General features: G+C 36.7%; 1 pseudogene; it reads right to left on the bottom strand.

Moving 5' to 3' along the window:
• Window positions 1-323: 323 nt before the first annotated feature.
• Window positions 324-23,030, bottom strand: part of LOC104120673 (sodium transporter HKT1-like) — a 38,045-nt pseudogene continuing 15,338 nt past the window's right edge.

Raw genomic sequence — 23,030 nt, 5'->3', positions numbered from 1 at the left:
AGAGCATACATGTTAGAAGCAATATAATGAAAGTGGGTAAATTTCATTGATGCATGGTACCTATTTATGTGAATTTATTTTTTTTTGGTCCGTTCCAAAAAGAATAACTCATCTCTAAATTTGGAAATAATTTTGCTTAAACTTACAATTCTACCCTTAATGAGAAGTTTTTATAACCACACAAATACTCTGGGCCCTTTTGACTTGTTTAGGACCACAAATTCCAAAAGTTTCATTTTTTCTTAAATTCCGTGTCCAGTCAAACATGTTCACATAAATTGGAACGGAGGGAGTAATTATTAGGTACTTACAAATAATTCTCCTTGGAAAAGATATTGATTTTATTTCTCTAATCTATTTACATGAGCTTCCAAGCTTTTCCCCATTCCATATTGAATCTCTTCAGTCTTCCAAAAATCATGACAATAATGAGAACCATTTTACCTTCATCACTCCATCTCCCTGCAAATCCATACGATTTATTCTTATATAATAAATATGACAATATAAGAAAGCTGAGAAAATATGACATTTTCTGCAAGCTTTCCTCTTTCTTTCTTTTTCCCTAGAGCATCTTCTCGATACTCTTCAACTCCTTTTACGGGTAAAAATGTAGTATATGGGGGAAGATACATGTAAAAAATTAAAGAAATTTTCTATGTAAGAAACACTACAATTCACGTATTTTAAAAACAAAATTTGAAATTTTAAAATAACCATCACAAAAGAACCAAATTACTTTTACTCACATGCATGGCTACTTAACTCAACGAACCACACAATCAATCTCGAAAGTTGCACATGGAAGTAAGATCTTTGGTAAAAAGAAATAGGCCAAATAATGAGCAATTCATTAATGTTGTTTTTACTTTAATTCTGTTTCATTTAAACATTTTAACTAGACTTTTATTGTGTCATTTAAACACCTATAACTGACATGTCATTGCGTGTAGTTCACACCTCGTTTAAGAGCGTGAACTGCATATATAAAGCCATTGATGTGGCCCAAAGTACAGGTGTCAATACAAGAAAAAAAGACATTCTTTTACAAAAATTCTATTTCTCTTGTTCGTCCTCCCTCTAAGCCACTACAACCACCGTGCCGCCGACTTCCATCACCATATATATTCACCGCAGCCATTTTGTAGGGGGAAATTCTTATTTCAGTTTAGTATAGACCAAACCAACTTTAAATGTTCATGTTTAGGGGATAACATCGATATATTCACTTGTTTGTCATAGAAGCAAAAATCGTAGGAACTTAACTCTAAAATACCAAAGATTCCTTCGATTTTAGTCAAGTTTGAAAAGCCAAGCTATTTAATATTGAGCCGGTGGTGATATCAAATAGGCTAGAACGACGCCGCAGATGAGGTAGTGGAGCGCGGCGAAGGGATGGTGGAAATGGATGAAGGTTTAAGCTTTGGTTCCACGAAGTCGTTGGCGGCGGATGAATAGGAAGAGTAGTAGCGGTAAAGGGATAATAAATGAGTGCTATCTGGTGGTGACGTTAGGGTTGTGAGGAATAAGAGGAAAAGGGAAACAATGGAATCTATGGCTAATGGGATGATTCACTTTCGCTCCATTGTTGTTGGGTATTTAAGGTTTAGATAATAGGTCTTGAGCTTCTTCATTTCGATTTCAAGAAGAGGAAGCAGATTTGGGTAAAATGAGGTGAAACAGTGGAGGAATGTGAAGCTGTTATTGTTGTAAATTAAAGTCTAAAAATAATTTAGATTATAAAGTCATCTGAACAATTTTCAGGATTTGTGTAATCTAAAGGAAAAATAAAAAACAATTAAGTGAATCTCTGCAGGTGTAAACTTTTTGCGGGGGTTGTAATATATGAATTTTTTATTTTAGCTAAAAAGGATAGAACATAGGACGAGGTCACCGGAAACGAAGACCGAATACAGGGTCGTTGGGGAAGATGTCCTGTGGTGGGGTGGGGGTTTTGTTTCTCTTAAATTTTTTCTATTTCTTCGAAAGTCTTTTTCAAAAAAATTATTTAAGTTAAATCCACGTGTCTTCGTCCTATTTGTCACTATTGCGTGTGAATTACGCGCATCTTTGTATTTGGCTGCCTATCAAATTTTGTGCCTAAATAACCCAGTAAAAACTTAATTAATGTGTTCAAATATAACAAATTTAAGATAAAGTGTCGTGAGAACATTTTTAAGAGACTGTCGATCTAAGTCAATGTCATAAAGCAATAATTGCTAGCATAAAATAATACCACAATACTCCATGACATTGGATAGTGATGACAGTTCTTTCTTCCAATAATTTAAGCATGGTTATATGACTTGTGACTCGTGGGCCTTGGTGTTTCTAGTCATGTACTAGATATTGGAACAAACAAATAACACGTTATTTCAAAACATTGATCATGAAATTCTAATACATATTAGTTGGACAAAAAAACTCAACTTCGATAGAAAGTATATCTAAATCACATTACATCCACCTTAATTTGTAACCATTGGGCCAAGATTTGACCGGACATATCATGTCAAAATGAAAAGTTTTGTTTTCTTAAAGATAATTAGAGGCGGCAAAATTAACTCACCCAATTGACCCGCTTAACCCGCTCAAGTTTTAATGGGTTTGAGCTCGAATAGTTTTCAAGATAAGCTATTTTGGGCTAGCCCAAGTTAACCCATAAAAAATCATCAGCCCAAATGGACCCATTATTATTTAGAGTACTTTCTGTTCATGACGTAGAAAAAATATTTTCTTTCATATCAACAAAATGAGTATTTTTTTCATGACGTAGAAAAATTACTTTCTTTCATTTCAAAAAAATAAGTACTTTCTTTTCATGATGTCGAATGATTTATTTAACTAACTGTTATAGACAAAAATAATTATCCAACATGAAAATAAATCTGAAAATAAAGAGAAACACATTATCTGTAACGACCCGACCGATCATTTTGGGAATTAGCGCCATGTTCGGTGACTTAAGGTCTCGAGAAGCTTCGTAATGTGTATTATGACTTATGTGTATAGTCGAGATTGGTTTGCAGATGATTCGAGATTTAATTGAAAGAACAATTACTATTTTTGAAGCTTAAATGAAAAGAGTTGACCAGAATTTGACTTTTGTGTAGACGACACCGAAATAACGTTTTGATGATTTCAATAGTTTCGTATAGTGATTTGTACTTAGACGTGAGTCTGGATTTGGATTTGGAGGTTCGTAGGGTAATTTGATGCATTTTGGCGAAAGTTGGAAAAGTTGAAGTTTTGGAAGGTTAAGAGGTTTGACCGAGAGTTGACTTTGGTGATATCGGGGTCGGATTGCGATTTTGAGAGTTATATTAGCTCTGTTACGTCATTTGTGAGTTGAATGCAAAATTTGACATCATTTTCGGGTTGATTTTACATGTTTCGGCACGAGTTTTGGAAGTTGAAAGATTTGAAAGTTCATAAGTTTACTTCGTGGTACGATTCGTAGTTTTGAAATTATTTGATGTAATTTGAGGCCTCGAGTAGGTCCACGTGGTGTTATGTAACTTGTTGGTATATTTGGACGGGGTCCCGGGGCCCCAAGTGTGTTTCGGACAAGTTTCAGATGATTTTTATGCTTGTGATTAGGTCTGCTTCTGGTGCGTCGCACCTGCACATTTTGGAGCGTAGGTGCGGGGTCCCTTCTGCGTGTTATGTGTCGCTTATGCGATGATGGAGCCTGGGCGGGAGTTCCGCTTCTGTGTTGAGGGATTGTAGGTGTGATCATCGCATATGCGTGTTATGGATCGCAAGTGCGAGGGAGGCCACTTTTGCGGTTGTTTGGGCACTTCTGCGAATGCGTAGGTGCGACCCTCTATTGCACAGGTGCACATTTTTGTCTAGGCAGTGTGAACCGCATATGCGTAGTTTTACTTGCAAATGCGAGAGCGCATATGCGCTTCCTTGTCCGCAAATGCTGAAGTTCTGGGCAGAATCATATAAGTCGAGGCTTTGGCCATTTTCTTTATATTTTGAGTTGTAGACCTCGGTTTTGGGAGATTGTTCGTGGAGTTTTCAAGAAACGCATTTCATGAATACATTGCAATTTTCATCAATTAGTTAGTGAATTATGTTGAAAATTTGGGAAAAATTTGTAGAAATCTTTCAAAATATAAAATGAAGATTTCAAGGACGCATTGATATCGGAATTGGGTAACTCTTGTATAGTTGGACTCGTTATCGAATGGTGTTCGCATTTTATCATTTTGGTCAGGTTCCGAGGTGCGAGCCCGGGGTTTGACTTTTGGGTTGACTTTTAGTTCTTGTTAAAGATTGAATCTTTATTATCCGAAATTATTTTCTATGAGTTTTATTTATGAATTAAAATTATTTTGGTTAGATTTGAGTCGTCCGGAGAGTGTTTCACTCCAGAAAGTTATTTTAGAGTAACGATCTAGCTTCTTTGAGGTAAGTATCTTGCCTAACTTTGTGGGGGGGGAAGGGGGGAGAACTACCCCTTAGGATTCGAGTCTTTTGTGCTAATTGTGTCATGTGAAGGTCGAGTACGCGAGGTGACGAGTACGTGCCCAGACATATTTGTGAAAATCTGACTGTCTAGGGCTCTTAGGTTCTTATGTCCATTAAATTTGAAGTTATTTTGTCATGTTAAATTCCTCATTTACTAAATTCACCCTTACGTGTCTTAATTAGAATTAATTACTTCATGTTCTACCCTTATTATTGATTAAACTCTTATGTGCTTTAACTGAAGTTGTTACATCTTTTATCGCCATGCTATCTTTCCGCAATTGCTTAACTTTAATTGAAATCATTTTTATTTTTTCGTAATTCCTTAAACCTTAATTGAAATTATTATTATCTCTTCCGGAATTGCTTAGCCTTAATGGAAGTTTGTTACCTCTTTCATGGTTTACATATTCTTATTTGGGGTCATTGATTCATGTTATCTGTCTTGTTGTCGAATTGCACTTTCGTGGAATCATTGTTACACATTACCTCTCCCTTGTTGAACTATTCTTGTTAAGACTATTATTTCCACGTTGTGTCTTTCTCTGTGAGTTCGTTCCTACGTTTCTTTGTGTTCTAAAGTTATTGTGTTGACTTACTTGTCGTATTCTCGTGTTATTATTATTGTTGTTGTTGTATTTCGTGTTGTTGGGCCGAGGGCTATACGTGGTTTGTGATATTAAAACTGTTTTGAGGAAATGTTGTGGCATGTGGGCACAAATAGTAAAAGTCATTTATTTGAGTTATTATATTTTTGGCATACGTGTTTTGTTGAGAAAATTGTTATGTGCTTGCAAGAGGTTTCTGTGTGCGGTTGTTATTGTATTGCACGAGATTTCTGTCGTGCAGTTTTTATTGTGTTTGCACGAGGTTTCTGTTGTGTGGTTGTTATTGTGTTTGCACGAGGTTTCTATCGTGCAGTTGTTATTGTATTGCATGAGGTTTCTGTCGTGCTGTTGTTATTGATACGCATGCGGGGGTATAAAATTTGGGTGTTGAAACGCATGCGCTGAGATAAGGTGTGGCAAGTAGGGGAACTACTAGAAGCCATGCGGTGTGATAAGGTGGGCTAAAACGCGGGATGTTATTTCGGGAAAATAATTTTCAAAAACTAAATATAAAAGCTTTCGCGGTGATATAAGGAAAGTTGTGATTCATTTACGATTTGAGATTACGAGGCGGTACCTCGGGAGTGCTCTTGTTGTCATTTCCGCTTTTCTATGCACTTGTCTTTGATTGTTGTTTTCCTTAGCATGCTATTAATTAATTTCCTCTGTGTTGCACTATTTGCTCAGCTCTGTGTAGTTAATCTTGTTGTGTTGGTCGCTGCTTCAAACTTCATTGCTGCTTTTGTTACACCGTACATTTCGTGGTGATCGTTGTTTATGTGCCATTCATTGACTCTACTCTTATTTGTTGATTGGGATTATGGCAGAACACTTGCACAAGCATACACGTAGTTAAATCACCTATATCGGTTTTAATTATTTAATTCTAACGACATTAACCATTATACGTACTCTTGTCTTCTTGCCTTCTGTTTGAGGATTGTTCTATTGGCGCGTGAGTCGTTCGTGTAGTTATGAGTTATAATGTGGGCACAAGATACGAAGTGATTAGGGTTCATGAATTGGGACCGTGAGTTATGATTATGAGGTTCGATACCTCGTGGTAATGCTTGAACAGATTTGGTGTGAAAGCGGTTGTTCTCATTGAGTTGTTGCTGGTTTTCCCTTTATTTGGTTTCCTCGGACTTAGACTGTGATTAGTTACTCTACAGCATTATCACATGACTGCCTCATGTTGAATATTGTTGTTACTAGTGTATCATTCCAAGTATTGTCTTGTATTCCTTATCCTGCTTAGCTTTATATTAATATTGTTTTTCTGTTAGTTCATCTACACACTTGTTCAGGTTGTTTAGTCTGGTAGGTGTCTTGACTGTCCCTCGTCAATACTCCACTGAGGTTAGTCTTGATACTTACTGGGTACCGTTGTAGTATACTCATACTACACTTCTGCACATTTTTATGCAGATATAGGTGCCTCGATTGTTGTTGATTATTTGCTGGCTAGTCGAGCCTTCTGATATTTTCATTGTACTATATAATTCCATCTTAACAGTTGTATTTAGGGATTTTCTAGCAAACTCAGTAGAACTTATGACTTATACTACCGGTTTTGGGAATTGTAATGTGTATAAGATTTTTATCTCGTATTTTTTATTTGATGGTTGAATTCTTCTAATTATTTAGTAAGTGTTAGGCTTATCTAGTTTTAGAGACTAGGTGGCGTCACGACATTCTACGGAGGATTATTGGGGTCGTGACAAGTTGGTATCAATGCTCTAGGTTCATAGGTGCTACGAGTCGTAAGCGAGTTTAGTCGAGTCTTGAGGATTGGTACGGAGACGTCTGTACTAATCTTCGAGAGGCTACAAAACTATTAGGACAGTTTCACTTCTTTCATTCCTATCATGCGAGTTTATTGATCTTAGTGTTTGAACCTTTGTCATTATATTCTCTCACAAATGGTGAGGACACGAGCTACAATTACTAACAATGCTGCCCAGAGCCGGCGTTGCTAGGGGTTGAGGCAGATGCAGAGGATGAGAAGGAGCGCGTGCTACAGCTAGAGCACCGGTCAGAGTAGTCATTGAGGAAGCACTAATAGATCCTGTTGGGGGACATGTACTGGAGGTGCCTGTGGTTACCCAAGGACTTCAGGAGACTTTAGCACAGTTCTTGACCATGTTTGGTATATTGGCTCAGGCGAAAAGTTGATTTCGGTTGCACCAGCTACTTCACAGATCGGGGGAGGAGCTCATACTCCTGCCGCATGTACCCCAGAGCAGCGAGTCAACATTGGTCAGGTTCCAGGTGTCATGCCGACTTAGCCTGTTATCCCAGTTCAGCCCGTGGTTAGAGCGGCAGCATATGAGGAGTAACAACTTAGACTTGCGAAGTTCAATAAGTATTACCCTCCTACTTTCGGTAGTTTGGATTCAGAGGATGCGCATGGGTTCCTAGGGGAGTGCTACTGTATTCTCCGCACTATGGGTATTGTGGAGACGAGTGGAGTTGCTTTTAATATGTTCCAGCTTAAGGGAGCGGCATATCAGTGGTGGCGAGCGTATAAGTTGAATAGTCCGGCCGACGCGGCTTCACTTCCATGGGATCAGTTTTCAATGGTGTTCTTGAGAGAGATTGTTCCCAGACCCTTCGGGATGCATGGCGCATGGAGCTTGAGCAGCTGCGCTATGGAACTATGTCAGTGTCAGAGTATGCCGCTATATTCAATGAATTGTCCAGACATGCACCTACTTTGGTTTCTGCAGTTGGAGAGTGAGTCTGCAGGTTCATTGAGGTGCTCAGTCATGAAATCTATTTTAGCATGGCTCGGGAGTTGGAGTCGGATGTTCCATTTCAGTAGGTGGTAGAGATCGCTCGCCTATAAGAGGACATGCAGGACCAGGAGGGAGAATTCATGCGGGGTCAGGAGATAGAGGACAGGGAGGCTAAGAGGCCTTGTAGACCGGAGAGACATATTGGTTCCTATTTTAGAGGCAGGGTACGGCATGGTAGAGGTTTTGTGGGTCAGCCAGTTTAGTTTGTACTTCAGGTTTTGCACGGTATTTCAGGTACTCATGGGTCTCAGGGTACTCGTACCGGACAACTTCCACAGCCACGTTAGCGGAGAGATTGCTTTAGGTGTGGAAATACCAGCCACATGGTGAGAGACTGTCCCAGACTCCAGACAAATGTGTCACAGTGAGGTATTCAGGCTGTGAGTCACCTTCTGATATTTTTATTACACTATTTAATTCTATCCGAACAATTGTATTTAGGGATTTTCTAGCAAACTCAATAGAGCTTATGACTTATATTGCCGATTTTGGGAATTGTAATTTGTATAAGATTTTTATCTCGTATTTTTCATTTGATGGTTGAATTCTTCTAATTATTTAGTAAGTGTTAGGCTTAGAGACTAGGTGTCATCACGACATTCTACGGAGGAAAATTGGGGTCGTGACAAGTTGGTATCAATGCTCTAGGTTCATAGGTGTTACGAGTCGTAAACGAGTTTAGTAGTCTTGAGGATCGGTACGGAGACATCTATACTTATCTTTGAGAGGCTACATAACTATTAGGACAGTTTCACTTCTTTTATTCCTATCATGCGAGTTTATTGATCTCGCATTTTGAACCTTTGTCATTATATTCTCTCACAAATGATGAGGACACGAGCTGCAGTTACTGACAACGTTGCCCCCAGAGCCGGCGTTGCTAGGGGTCGGGGCAGAGGCAGAGGAGGAGAACATGCTATAGTTAGAGCACTCGTCAGAGTAATCATTGAGGAACCACCAGTAGCTCCTATTGGGGGACAGGAACTGGAGGCGCTTGTGATTATCCCAGGACTTCAGGACTCTTTAGCACAGTTCCTGAGCATGTTTGGTACATTGGCTCAGGTGGAAAGTTGATTTCAGTTGCACCATCTACTTCACAGATCGGGGGAGGAGCTCATACTCCCGCCGCACGTACCCCATAGTAGCGATTCCACGTTGGTCAGGTTCCAGGTGTCATGCCGACACATCCTGTTGTCCCAGTTCAACCCTTGGTTAGAGCAGCAGCATATGAGGAGTAACAACTTAGACTTGCAAAGTTCAAGAAGTATTACCCTCTTACTTTTGGTAGTTTGGCTTCAGAGGATGCGCATGGGTTCCTAGGGGAGTGCTATTGTATTCTCCGCACTATGGGTATTATGGAGACGAGTGGAGTTGCTTTTATTACGTTCCAACTTAAGGGAGTGGCATATCAGTGGTGGCGAGCATATAAGTTGAGTAGTCCGGCCGACGCAGCTTCACTTTCATGGGTTCAGTTTTCAGAGGTGTTCTTGAGAGAGTTTGTTCCCCAGACCCTCCATGATGCATGACGCATGGAGTTTGAGCAGCTGCACCATGGCACTATGTCAGTGTGAGAGTATGCTGCTATATTCAATGAATTTTCCAGACATGCACCTACTTTGGTTTCTGCAGTTAGAGAGTGAGTCTGTAGGCTCATTGAGGGGCTCAGACATGATATCCAGTTCAGCATGGCTCGGGAATTGGAGTCGGATATTCCAATTCGGCAGGTGGTAGAGATCGCTCATCGGGGTCAAGATATAGAAGATATGGAGGCTAAGAGGCCTCATAGACCAGAGAGACATATTGGTTCCTATTTTGGAGGCAGGGTGCGACATAGTACATGTTTAGTGGGTCAGCTAGTTCAGTTTGCACTTCAGGTTTCGCACGGTATTTCAGGTACCCATGGGTCTCAGGGTACCCGTACCGGACAACTTCCACAGCCACATTAGCGGAGAGATTGCTTTGGGTGTGGAAATACCAGGCACATGGTGAGAGATTGTCCTAGACTCCAGATAGATGTGTCATAGCGAGGTATTCAGTCAATGAGGTTTGTTTCAGTTGTTGATATCCATGCACTGCCAGCTTGGGGTGCAGGTCAGGCGAGTAGAGGACGCCTAAGAAAGGGAGGCATGGCCCGTTAATGTGTTTTCTACGGTAGGGCTGAGGTCGCACACCAGATGATGTCGACAGTTATGGGTTCGATTTGTTATAGAGGAGCATCATTCGTATCTTGTTCCGGTTCTGTGTATCAGGGCGAGTCCTTTTATTTTACTTTTTATATGGGTGAGTTTTGTGATCTTGTACTCTTCTTATATTCTTACCCCTGGTGGGAGATTCTATGGTGGTAGCCCATGTCTATCGTTTGTTTTTATTCATTATTGAGAGTTATGAGACTAGTATTGACTTTCTGTTACCCAGTACGGTAGGTTCTGATGCGATTTCTGAGTGATTGGTTATGATTTGTGATTTAGATGCTTTACCAGGGTGGGAGTTCAGTATATGTTGTGATTTTGTTAGCGGAATTGAACTAGTGGAAGGTTTCGGTTGGTATGATGTGCATTCTATTTGCAATTCAGAGCAGAGGATGGGATCCTCGCGTTTTCATGTTATTTGATATGTTTGAGCCGGGCTACGGGAGTTATATCAGGATGAGATGCTTGTGATTTATTCATATGCTTCGATTTTCCCTTTGTGAAATTGATTCATAGTCTGATACCGATAGGGAGTGGTTCCTATCGGGCTTGTTTGATAGTTCTCTTATGTGTTTCTCCTTACATATTCAGTCATATTTGTGTTGTGCTTATTGAGTTTTAGCTTGTGAGGTGTGTACCCTAGTGGCGTTAGATGTGACTTGTTGATTCGGGTTAACAGTTACGAGGTCTTCATATTTCTTGCATCGTTGTCAGTGTTGTGAAGATTTGAAACAGGGTTCTAACTGATATGAGGCCAATTGTCGGTACTGGATTTGATTATGGGAAGCTACTATGGCTATAGTTGTTGTTTAACACATATATATATAATGTGTTACGTCGTGTGGTTGCACCTGGTGGGTGTAGGCATAAGTTGTTGCAGCTGGTTAAGGTTGGTACCGTGTGTTGATTTAGGAATCGGGTCTTTTTGAAATGATTGGATGCTGAGAAATTTGGTTCTAAGGTTTGCCAGTGTGGGTGGAAGGAATAATATTCAGTTGAGATGGCGTTGTCAGGCCTATGTAGATTGGGGTGATGTGGAGTCACCCGCGAGTATATGTACGATGAGTACGTTCAGTGATTTGATGACCTCGGAGTGGTACTGGGCACGTTCGAGGATGGACGTTTGTTTAAGATAGGGAGAATGTAACGACCCGACCTGCCATTTTGGGAATTAGCGCCCCGTTCGGCGGATTAACATCTCGAGAAGCTTCGTAATGTGTATTACGACTTGCGTGTGTGGTCGAAATTGGTTTACACATGATTAAGGATTTAATTGAAAGAACAATTCTTATTTTTGAAGCTTAAATGAAAAGAGTTGACCGAGATTTGACTTTTGCGTAGACGAATCCAAAATAACGTTTTGATGATTTCAATAGCTTCGTATGGTGATTTTGGACTTAGGCGTGCGTCTGGATCTTGATTTGGAGGTCCGTAGGGTAATTTTATGCATTTTGGCAAAAGTTAGAAAAGTTGAAGTTTTGGAAGGTTAAGGGGTATGACCGAAAGTTTACTTTGGTGATATCGAGGTCGGATTTCGATTCCGAGAGTTGGATTATCTATGTTATGTCATTTGGGATATGCATGCAAAATTTGACGTCATTCTGGGTTGATTTGACATGTTTCGGCACGAGTTTTAGAAGTTCGAAGATTTGAAAGTTCATAAGTTTGATTCGTGGTGCGATTCATAGTTTCGACATTGTTTGATATGATTTGAGGCCTCGAGTAGGTCAGCGTGGTGTTATGGAACTTGTTGGTATATTTGGACGGGGTCTTGTGGGGCCCAGGTGTGTTTCAGATAAGTTTCGGATGATTTTCATGCATGTGATCGGGTCTACTTCTGGTGCGTCGCACCCGCGCATTTTAGAACGTATGTGCGGGGTCGCTTCTGTGTGCTGTGTGTCGCTTCTGCGATGATGGAGCCTGGGCGGTAGTTCCGCTTCTGTGTTGAGGGATTACGGGTGTGATCATTGCATCTGCGTGTTATGGATCGCAGGTGCGAGGGAGGCCGCTTCTGCGGTTGTTTGGGCGCTTCTGCGAAGGCGTAGGTACGACTCACTTTTGCACAGGTGTGTGTTTTGGTGCATGCAGTGTGAACCGCAGATGCGGAGTTTTACTAGCAAATGCGAGAGCGCAAATGCGCTTCCTTGTCCGCAAATGCGGAAGTTTTGGGCCGAATCATATAAGTCGAGGGTTTGGCCATTTTCTTCATATTTTGAGTGGTAGACCTCGGTTTTGGGAGATTGTTCGTGGGTTTTTCAAGGAACTCTTTGGGGTAAGTGTTCTCTACCTGAATCTTGTTATATTTCATGAATCCATTGCTATTTCATCATTTAGTTAGTGAATTAAGTTGGAAATTTGGGGAAAAATTGTAAAAATCTTTCAAACTGTAAAATGGTGATTTGAAGGACGAATTGATATTGGAATTGGGTAATTCTTGTATGGTTGGACCCGTTTTTGAATGGTGTTTGGATTTTATAATTTTGGTCGGGTTCCGAGCTACGGGTCTGGGGTTTGACTTTTGGGTTGACTTTTAATTCTTGTTAAAGATTGAAGCTTTATTATCTGGAATTGTTTTCTATGAATTTTATTTATGAATTGAAGTTATTTTGGTTAGATTTGAGCCGTCCTGAGAGTGTTTCACTCCAAAAGGTCATTTTAGAGTAACGATCTAGCTTCTTTGAGGTAAGTATCTTGCCTAACTTTGTGTGGAGGAACTACCCCTTAGGATTCGAGTCTTTTGTGCTAATTGCATCATGTGAAGGCCGAGTACGCGAGGTGACGAGTATGTGCCCGGACGTATTTGTGAAAATCTGACCATCTAGGGCTCTTAGGTTCTTATGTCCATTAAATATGAAGTAGTTTTGTCATGTTAAATTCCTCATTTACTAAATTCACCCTTACGTGTCTTAATTGAAATTAATTGCTTCATGTTCTACCCTTATTGTTGATTAAACTCTTATGCGCCTTAACTTGAGTTGTTGCCTCTTTTATCGTCATGCTATCTTTCCGTAATTGTTTAACCTTAATTGAAATCATTGTTATTTTTCCGCAATTGCTTAAACCTTAATTAAAATTATTATTATCTCTTCCGTAATTGCTTAGCCTTAATGGAAGTTTGTTATCCCTTTCATGGTTGACATATTCTTATCTGGGGTCATTAATTTATGTTATCTCTCTTGTTGTCAAATTGCACTTTCGTGGAATCATTGTTACACATTACCTCTACCTTGTTGAATTATTCTTGTTGAGACTATTATTTCCACGTTGTGTCTTTCTCTGCGAGTTCGTTCTTCCATTTCTTTGTGTTCTAAAATTCTTGCATTGACTTACTTGCCGTATTCTCGTGTTATTATTGTTTGTGTTGCTGTATTCCGTGTTGTTGGGCTGAGGGATATACGTGGTTATGATATTAAAACTGTTTAAAGAAAATTTTGTGGCATGTGGGCACAAATGGTGAAAGTCATTTATTTAAGTTGTTATGTTTTTGGCATACGTGTTTTGTTGAGAAAATTGTTATGTGATTGCACGAGGTTTCTGCCGTGCGATTGTTATTGTGTTGCACGAGGTTTCTCCCGTGCGGTTTTTATTGTGTTTGCACGAGGTTTCTTCTGTGCGGTTGTTATTGTGTTGCACGAGGTTTATGCCGTGCAGTTGTTATTGTGTTTGCACGAGATTTTTGCCGTGCGGTTGTTATTGTGTTGCACGAGTTTTCTGTCGTACTATTGTTATAGATACGCATGAGGTGGTATAAGGTCTGGGTATTGAAATGCATGCAGTGAGATAAGTTGGGCTTGAAACGCGTGGCTAGTAGGAAAACTACTAGAAGCCATGCGGTATGATAAAGTGGGCTAAAATGCGGGATAATATTTCGGAAAAATAATTTTCAAAAACTAAATATAAAGACTACCATGGTGATATAAGGAAAGTTGTGATTCATTTATAATTTGAGACTACGAGGCGGTACCTCGAGAGTGCTCTTATTGTCATTTCCCCTTTTCTGTGCACTTGTCTTTGATTGTTGTTTTCCTTAGCATACTATTAATTATTTTTCTCCGTGTTGCGCTAATTGCTCAACTCTGTGTAGCTAATCTTGTTGTGATAGTCGCTGCTTCAAACTTCATTGTTGTTTCTATTACACTGTATATTTCGTGGTGATCATTGCTTATGTGTCATTCATTGATTCTACTCTTATTTATTAGCTGAAATTATGGTAGAATACTTGCACAAGCATACACCTAGTTAAATCACCGATATCGGTTTTAAAAGGTGAATCCTGACGACATTAATCATTATACATACTCTTGTCTTCTTGCTTTCTGTGTGAGAATTGTTCTATTGGCACGTGAGTCATCCGTGCAGTTATGAGTTATAATGTGGGCACAGGATACGAAGTGATTAAGGTTCATGAATTGGGACCGTGAGTTGTGATTATGAGGTTCGGTACCTCGTGGTAATGTTTGAACAGATTTGGTGTGAAAGCGGTTGTTCTTATTGAGTTGTTACTGGTTTTCCCTTTATTTGGTTTCCTCGGACTTAGACTGTGATTAGATACTCTACAGCATTATCACCTGACTGCCTCCTGTTAAATATTGTTGTTACTAGTGTATCATTGCAAGTATTGTCTTGTATTCCTTATCATGCTTAGCTTTATATTAATATTGTTTCTCTATTAGTTCATCTACACACTTGTTCATGTTGTTTAGTCCGGTAGGTATCTTGACTGTCCCTCGTCACTACTCCACCGAAGTTAGTCTTGATACTTACTGGGTACCGCTGTGGTGTACTCATACTACACTTATGCATATTTTTGTGCAGACCCAGGTGCCTCGGTTGTTTTTGATTATTAGCTGGTTGGTCGAGCTATGGAGACTCAAGGTAAACCTGTTGTCGCATTCGTAGGCCTCGGAGTCACCTTCTGATATTTTTTCATTGTACTGTTTAATTCCATCCAAATAGTTGTGTTTAGGGATTTTCTAGCAAACTCAGTAGAGTTTATGACTTGTACTACCGGTTTTGGGAATTGTATGTGTATAAAATTTTTATCTCGTATTTTGCATTTGATGGTTGAATTCATATAATTATTTAGTAAGTGTTAGGCTTACCTAATCTTAGAGACTATGTGCCATTACGATATTCTACAGAGAAAAATTGGGGCTGTGACATTTTCACAACAAATAAAATTTATATCAATAAAATAAAAAACGGTACTTAGCTATTTTTTAGGTATCACAATAAAATAAAAGGAAGCACTCATTTTATTGTAATAAAAGAAATATTTTTTCTACAACATGAAAAGAAAATATTCTTTTTGTTGAAATAAAGAAAATATTTTTTTCTACAACTGGAAAAGAAAGTGATCATTTTGTGGAAAAAAACATATTTTTCTACATCATGAAAAGAATGTACTCTTTTTGTTGAAACAAAAAAAAATATTTTTTTCTACAACATGAAAATAAAGTACTCATTTTATGAAAAAAGATAATATTTTTCTACATCTTAAAAAGAAAGTACTTATTTTATTAAAATAAAATAAAATACTTTTTCTACATCATAAATAGAAAATTTTTATTTTGTTGAAATGAAAAAGAAAATATTTTATCTACAACATTAAAAGAAAATATTTTTTCTATAACAGAAAAAGAAAGTACTCATTTTGTGAAAAAGAAAATATTTTTTCTCATGAAAAGAAAGTATTCTTTTTGTTGAAAGAAAAGAAAATACTTTTTCTTCAACATAAAAAAAAAGTACTTGTTTTGTGAAAAAGAAAATATTTTTTCTACATCATTAAAAGAAAGTACTTATTTTATTGAAATGAAAGAAAATACTTTTTCTAAATCATAGAAAGAAAATGTTCATTTTGTTAAAATAAAAAAGAAAATGCTTTATCTACAACATTAAAATAAATTACGCTAAATAATATTTTTATTTAGACTAGAGGTGAAGGTTCGGGGGTAGGGTGAGGGTTGGGGTGGGTGAAAAGTTCTAATTTTGCTACTTTCTTATTATTCTAATCTTTATTATTTTTATAATATTAAGAACTATCAAATAAAATTCTAAATCCAAATTGAGGAAAGAAATCATTTGACATGATTTGACATTTATTCCAAAGCACAAGATAATTTTTATATATGCTTGCTTAAAATTTGATAACATTACAAAGATTTGGGTCAACTTGGGCGGGTTGAATTTCAACTCATTATTTAACCCATCTTCACTCAACTCCATCTTAATCCAAGTAAACTTTGGGCAGGGTTAGGCAATGGGTCATTTAATGAGTCAATCCATCGTACCAACCCAATTACCCAAACAACTCATTTGCCACCCCTAAAGAAAATAATATTCCTTTGAATGTGTGTTAGGTTTGTCTGGTAGAGTTCTTTCCGTAGAGACTACAATATCGAGGATTGTCATATTATGCCGACTAGGAATACTGAATTGTACTGTGTCATACTTTATACTTAAACTTAAATAGTTGCCTACACCCAACGGACTAAAAATAAAAATAGTCAGTCTCCGATGTATGATTGATGTATAAAATGTATATAATTGTGTTAATCAGTTTATAATTTATTTATACCGGTTAAAAAAATAAACAATAAATTCGGTATTCTATTTGCGTAAAGATTCCTTCCTTCACCCCAAAAAAATCAATTGAGCTGTCGAAAAATTTGTATTTGCAAGTCAAAGCATGCTATACTATTTTTGGACTGGATTCTACAGCAACAATTTTGTTATACCTTTTATTTCCTTTGTTAATGCACTTTACTATGTTAATTTAGGTTGTCTTTTTTTTTTCCCTTCCTTTTTGTTAAATTTTACTGCACCTACCAAAGACAAACCCCTTATCAGCCAGGGACCAGACAATAGAATCCTACCGGCTACCCTCAAATGAAAAGAATCTCAGAAAAAAAAACATCTGGAATAGGCCCTAAATCAGCTACATTTAAACTTTACTATTGCGGACCGTAATTTCAGTAACTCACTTGGTTGGCTAAGTAAACTTTTACCTTGTTGGCGAGGGTTTAATACCATTTCTCCTTCCCCGCCTCTATGAATAAAAGGCAAAAAAATATGTCGGTTAATGGAGTGATTTGAGAAGAATGATTAGCCTCATATTCTATCCTTCCTATAATACTTATAGATAAAGTGCTTCGTTTCAGATTAGTTCTCGCTACAATCGCTTCGATCCACACCCAGTAAAAAAAACGTAATATGCCCTGAGTTCCTACCGTCAGACTTCCCTATACTCAAAGTGAATTATCTAAGTGCTATCCTTTCTCTCATTGCTTATCGAGTAATCATTCGATTCCGCCTCTAAAGTTGGCTCCTACTGCTCCTCCTCCTTTAAGGTTGGATCGGGGTCGTGGTATGCCTAGGTCGGAATTGAAAAAATGGTACAATATATTCAGTTACAATATATATGACTAATAGGGAAAAAAAACCCTATATCATGTGTTTTATATTTTCATTTCCTACGTCTTTAAAAAAAGATTTCCTATATAATTGATCATTTAACCCCTAAACCCGTCGAAATCCTCCATTCTTTTGAACTAGGGTTGGCAAGTGGGCCGGTCTCGGGCCTAAACGGGCCAAGTGGACCGGTCCAAACGGTCCCGGGCCCGGTCCCGATCCCAAATTAAACGGGCTTGGGCCTAAACGGGCTTTTTGTATGGACCGGGACCGGGACCGTTTGGTCCCGGGCTAAATGTCCCGGCCCGCGGGCTAAACTGTCCCAACATATATATTTTTTTAATAAAAAAAATTAAATAGATATTGAGACAAAAGGATGTTAAAAAAAATATCTAAGGCAATGCTTTGTAAATTTTATTATAGAATTGTGACCTAAATTTTATTTAACATCCTAAATTTTAATATTCAATATTTAATATCGAATATATATAATATATACATCTTATATATAGTATACATCTTATATACTATATATAGTATAGTATATATATTAAATGTATATACAATATATATATATATATATATATAGTATAGTATAGTATATATATAAGATGTATATTCGATAAGCTATATATATATCTTATATACTATATATAAGATGTATATATAGTATAGTATATAATATTAAATGTATAATATATATATATATATATATATATATATATATATATATATCGATTCAGAATTTTAAATTTAAATCTTTTGATGATTTAGAAGAACTTCTTGATAAAAAGTTATCCGGTTTAAATATTAAACCTATTGATTTATCGAAAGATTTTGCTGATAAAATGGAGGCTACTTTTGATTATAAAAATGATGTTTTATTAGAGTTTAATAAACTCAGAAATTATCCCAAAAAGAATAGTAAGTTTACAGATAGCAGATATGCTGATAAACCCAGAATGCAAACTTATTATTATAATCGTCCTACTCCTCAAGATGTTTTAATAGAGGAACGTGATTGGAATCAGACAAATACGTCTTACAGTGGTTCCGAAATTTACGAATAGAATCTTGATGGTTTGACTGATAGGCAGTTAACTATTCTAGTACATAGAATGCTTATGTATGCAACTATTTGTAAAAGTGTGAAGAATACAGATAGGAATATTTGCAGAATGATTGTTGCAGGTTTTACTGGCCAACTTCGTGGCTGGTGGGACAATTATTTGACTGTCGAAGAAAGGGCAATGATTATTAACGCTAAAGCCATTGACGAAGGAGTTGATAACTTAGGCATGGCCCTAGTGGCAAATAGAGAAGATGCCGTTTATACCCTTATTCTTACTATTTTAGAACACTTTAATGGTAGATTTACCAATCAGAATGAGCGTACTCTTCTTAATGGCCTTAAATGTAAGACCTTAGGTGAGTTTAGATGGTATAAAGACACTTTTATGAGTAGAGTAATGGAACTACCAGAGAATAAGATTGAATATTGGAAAGCTAAGTTTATAGATGGCCTTCCCTCCTTATTTGCCGAAAGAGTTAAGAAGGTTCTAAGAGGTAGTTATGGTAAAATTCCATACAAAGACTATACCTATGATAAATTGATAGGAATTTGCACACAGGAAGGATTAAACCTGTGCAATGAATTAAGATTGTCCAGACAGCTTAAAATGGATAAACTTAGGGAAAAATCTCAGTTAGGAGATTTTTGTACTCAGTTCGGTCTACCCGAGACTTCTACTCATAAGAAGAAGAAACATAAGTATCATAGATACCCCAACCAAGACAGTCCTTATAGGAGAAAGAGATCTAGATATAGATTCAAAGAAGAACGAGAAGCTAAGAAAGCCCATCGTAAGGCTACTAGATTTACCAAAAATAGATCTAAGAGAGACCTAACTGACATTAAGTGTTATAAGTGTGGTAAATTTGGCCATATAGCTCCAAATTGTAAGCTTCAAAAGCTGAAAACCTTAGGAATAGACGATGAGTTACGTGATAAGGTTTATGGTTTGTTATACACTTCTGGATCAGAATCGGATTATTATTCTGAGTCAGAATCCGAAGCTAAAATAGATTTACTTGATTTATCTGATAGTGATAAAAATGTTGATAATACTTGTACAACTTGCAAAGGTGATACATGTGCTTGTGATGATGAATTTTATAAATTACAATCACAATTTGAAAATTTGAATATGAAAATTATTACATCTGATAATGTAATAGAACTTTTAAAAGAAGTTACTGATGAAAAACTTCGTGAAAAAATTATTAATTTGGCTGCTAGTTCAAGTTCTAATTTTGTAAAACCTTTTGAAAAAGAATTTGAATATTCTCCACCTTATTCTTTACTTGAGGTTAATAACCGTCTGTTGAACAAAAATGCAACTCCAGCAAGAGATTCTTCTTTCGATGATTTAAAAATTGAAGTTGAAAACTTGAAACAAGAGATAAAATCTCTTAAACAAAATCAAATGATTTGTGATCATAGGATTACTCAGATTGAGAAAATCAATTCTCCAGTTGAGAAATCTAATGATAAAAATAAAGGTATTTGTGAAAATGATATTGAAGAAAAACCTATTAGTTTTAATCCTAAACATGATATGTTTTTAGGAATGATGCAACTTATTACTGCTTATAAATGGTATATCAAATGTACTATTCTCATTGATAATAGTTTTTCAATTACAAATATTGCCATGATTGATAGTGGAGCAGATGTTAGCTGCATTCAAGAAGGTTTAATACCTACGAAATATTTTCAAAAAACTACTCATATAGTTAGATCTGCATCCGGACATGCTTTAGATATAAAGTATAAGCTTCCTAATACGGGTATCTGTCAGAATAAAGTCTGTATTCCTCACTTCTTTTTCTTGGTAAAAAATCAGTTATACCCTCCTATTATATTTGGAACACCGTTTATTAACGCTATTTATCCTTTTACTAGCATAGACTCGAAAGGTTTTACTGCTAACCTATAAGGATAAAGAGATAAGTTATATTTTTGTTACGGATCCAGTAACTAGAGATATTAATGCTTTAATTGATATGAAGCAAAAACATGTTGATTCTTTACAATTAGAATTGTTTAGTATGAATATATTTGATACTTTAAATTCTACTAAAGTACAGGAAAAAATCAAATTGATTTCCGAGCAGATTGTTGTTGATATTTGTGCTGAGCATCCTAGTGCTTTTTGGAATCGAAAAAAGCATATTGTCACTCTTCCATATGAAGATAATTTCTCTGAGGATGATATTCCTACTAAATCTCGACCTTGTCAGATGAACGCAGAATTGGTAGAATTTTGCAAAAAAGAGATTGATAGCTTGATATCAAAGGGTTTGGTAAAACCCTCAAAATCTCCTTGGTCTTGTACAGCTTTTTATGTTAATAACGCAGCTGAAAAGGAACGTGGTGTTCCTAGATTGGTCATTAATTATAAGCCCTTGAATAAATATTTGAAGTGGGTTAGGTATCCTATTCCTAATAAAAGAGATTTATTGTCTAGATTATATGATGCCAATATATTTTCAAAATTCGATTTAAAATCTAGATATTGGCAGATTCAAATATTTAAAGAGCATACTTATAGAACTGCTTTTAATGTTCCATTTGGACAATATGAATGGAATGTTATGCCTTTTGGTCTGAAGAATGCCCCTTCAGAATTTCAAAAAATTATGAATGATATTTTCAACCCCTATCTAGACTTCATCATTGTTTATATCGATGACATTTTGGTATTTTCCAAAACACTTGAAATGCATATTAAGCATTTAGACATTTTCAAAAGAATTGTTATACAAAATGGTTTGGTTATCTCAAAACAAAAAATGAGTTTATTCCAAACTAACATTCGATTCTTAGGACATTATATTTGTCAAGGAAAAGTTACTCATATTCAAAGATCGATAGATTTTGCTTCAAATTTTCCTGATATTATTACTGATAGAACTCAGTTACAAAGATTTTTGGGAAGTTTAAATTATATTTCGCCTTTTTATAAAGATTTATCGCGTGATTTAGCCCCCTTATATGATAGGCTAAAAAAAAATTATAAAAATCCTTGGACTGATAGTCATACTACTTTGGTCAAAAATATTAAGCAACGTGTTAAATCTTTACCTTGCTTAACCCTTGCTAATCCTGCATGGCAAAAGATTATAGAGACTGATGCGTCTAATATTGGTTACGGAGGGATTTTGAAACAGATAAATCCCAATAATAAACATGAATATCTGATTAGATTCTACTCTGGTAAATGGTCTGAAGCCCAGAGAAAATACGCTACCGTGGCACATGAAATGTTAACCATAGTAAAATGTGTTTTAAAATTTTAGGACAACTTATACAATCAAAAGTTTTTGATAAAAACTGACGCACAATCTGTTAAATATATGTTTAACAAAGACTTTAAACATGATGCCTCGAAAATGATATTTGCAAGATGGCAGGCTCAATTAGCCCCTTTTGATTTTGAAATACAATATAAAAAGGGAATTGATAATTCTCTGCCAGATTTCTTATCCCGTGAATATTTACATGATGGAACCCCCTGGGGTAGGGGAAGAGGTAGAGGTTGGGGAAGATCATCCCCACAGTCCAGAGGAAGATCATCACCTTCAGGATCGTCATACGGATCCTCATCAAACTCCCCAGTTATACAAATAGGAAGAAAGAGTTTAACCAATGAGAGGATATCTCTCAGAGAAGAATCATCCATCGGACCATCCGTCCATCTGGAAGATATTCCAGAAGATAGTCCGTTATACGCACATTTGCAGGCCTATTTGACTGCTCAAAAACATAAAGATATTTCTGCCAAGCAAAGTGATACTTTTGCTTCCATCATAAAAGATGACAATGATAATATCAAGTCATATGAGAAAGTGTCAAAAGAGGAAATGATATTTCTTTTAGAAAACTCTGACATTCAAAGAAAAGAAGAACCGTGGAAGATATTCCAAAGATATTTAATAAATGGGTTATATTATCCGGGTGAGTCATACAAAACCCGTTCCTATTATGAAACAATACTAACCAGTACTGGCAGTGCAAATTTTCAGCACTTTTTTGGGTATAGCACAGACGAGAACGTTTATAACTTCTCGAAGATTATAATTAAACAGATTATATCTGTTAAAGACTGGGGTATATCCACAATGAAAGAAAGGCAGATAAGCCTTAACAAATCTAGAATGAATTTTACCTATTGGGATTATATCCAGGCATTTGATAAGGTGTTATACTACAATAATGATTGACACAAACATACTTGGTTTATTAAAGTATGTGCAAAGATATTTACAGAAGTTGTTCCTAATTGGTTTTTGAACTGGTGGTCATACCACGACCCGACAGTAAATTTTTTACCAGATCCATTTCTCAGGTTATACAAAGAATGGATAAAAATTTCCCCTTTTATAAATAAATTATATCACACGGATCATATCTGTTACCCAGATAAAATTAACCAGATCTATTTCTTTCTGGAATTCTCTATACCCTGGATTCACAAATGGAA

This window comes from Nicotiana tomentosiformis, chromosome 11, assembly GCF_000390325.3.
Source record: "Nicotiana tomentosiformis chromosome 11, ASM39032v3, whole genome shotgun sequence".
Lineage (NCBI taxonomy): Eukaryota > Viridiplantae > Streptophyta > Magnoliopsida > Solanales > Solanaceae > Nicotiana > Nicotiana tomentosiformis.
The sequence above is the reverse complement of the archived record's forward strand: the minus strand, read 5'-3'. Positions and strand labels throughout refer to the sequence as shown.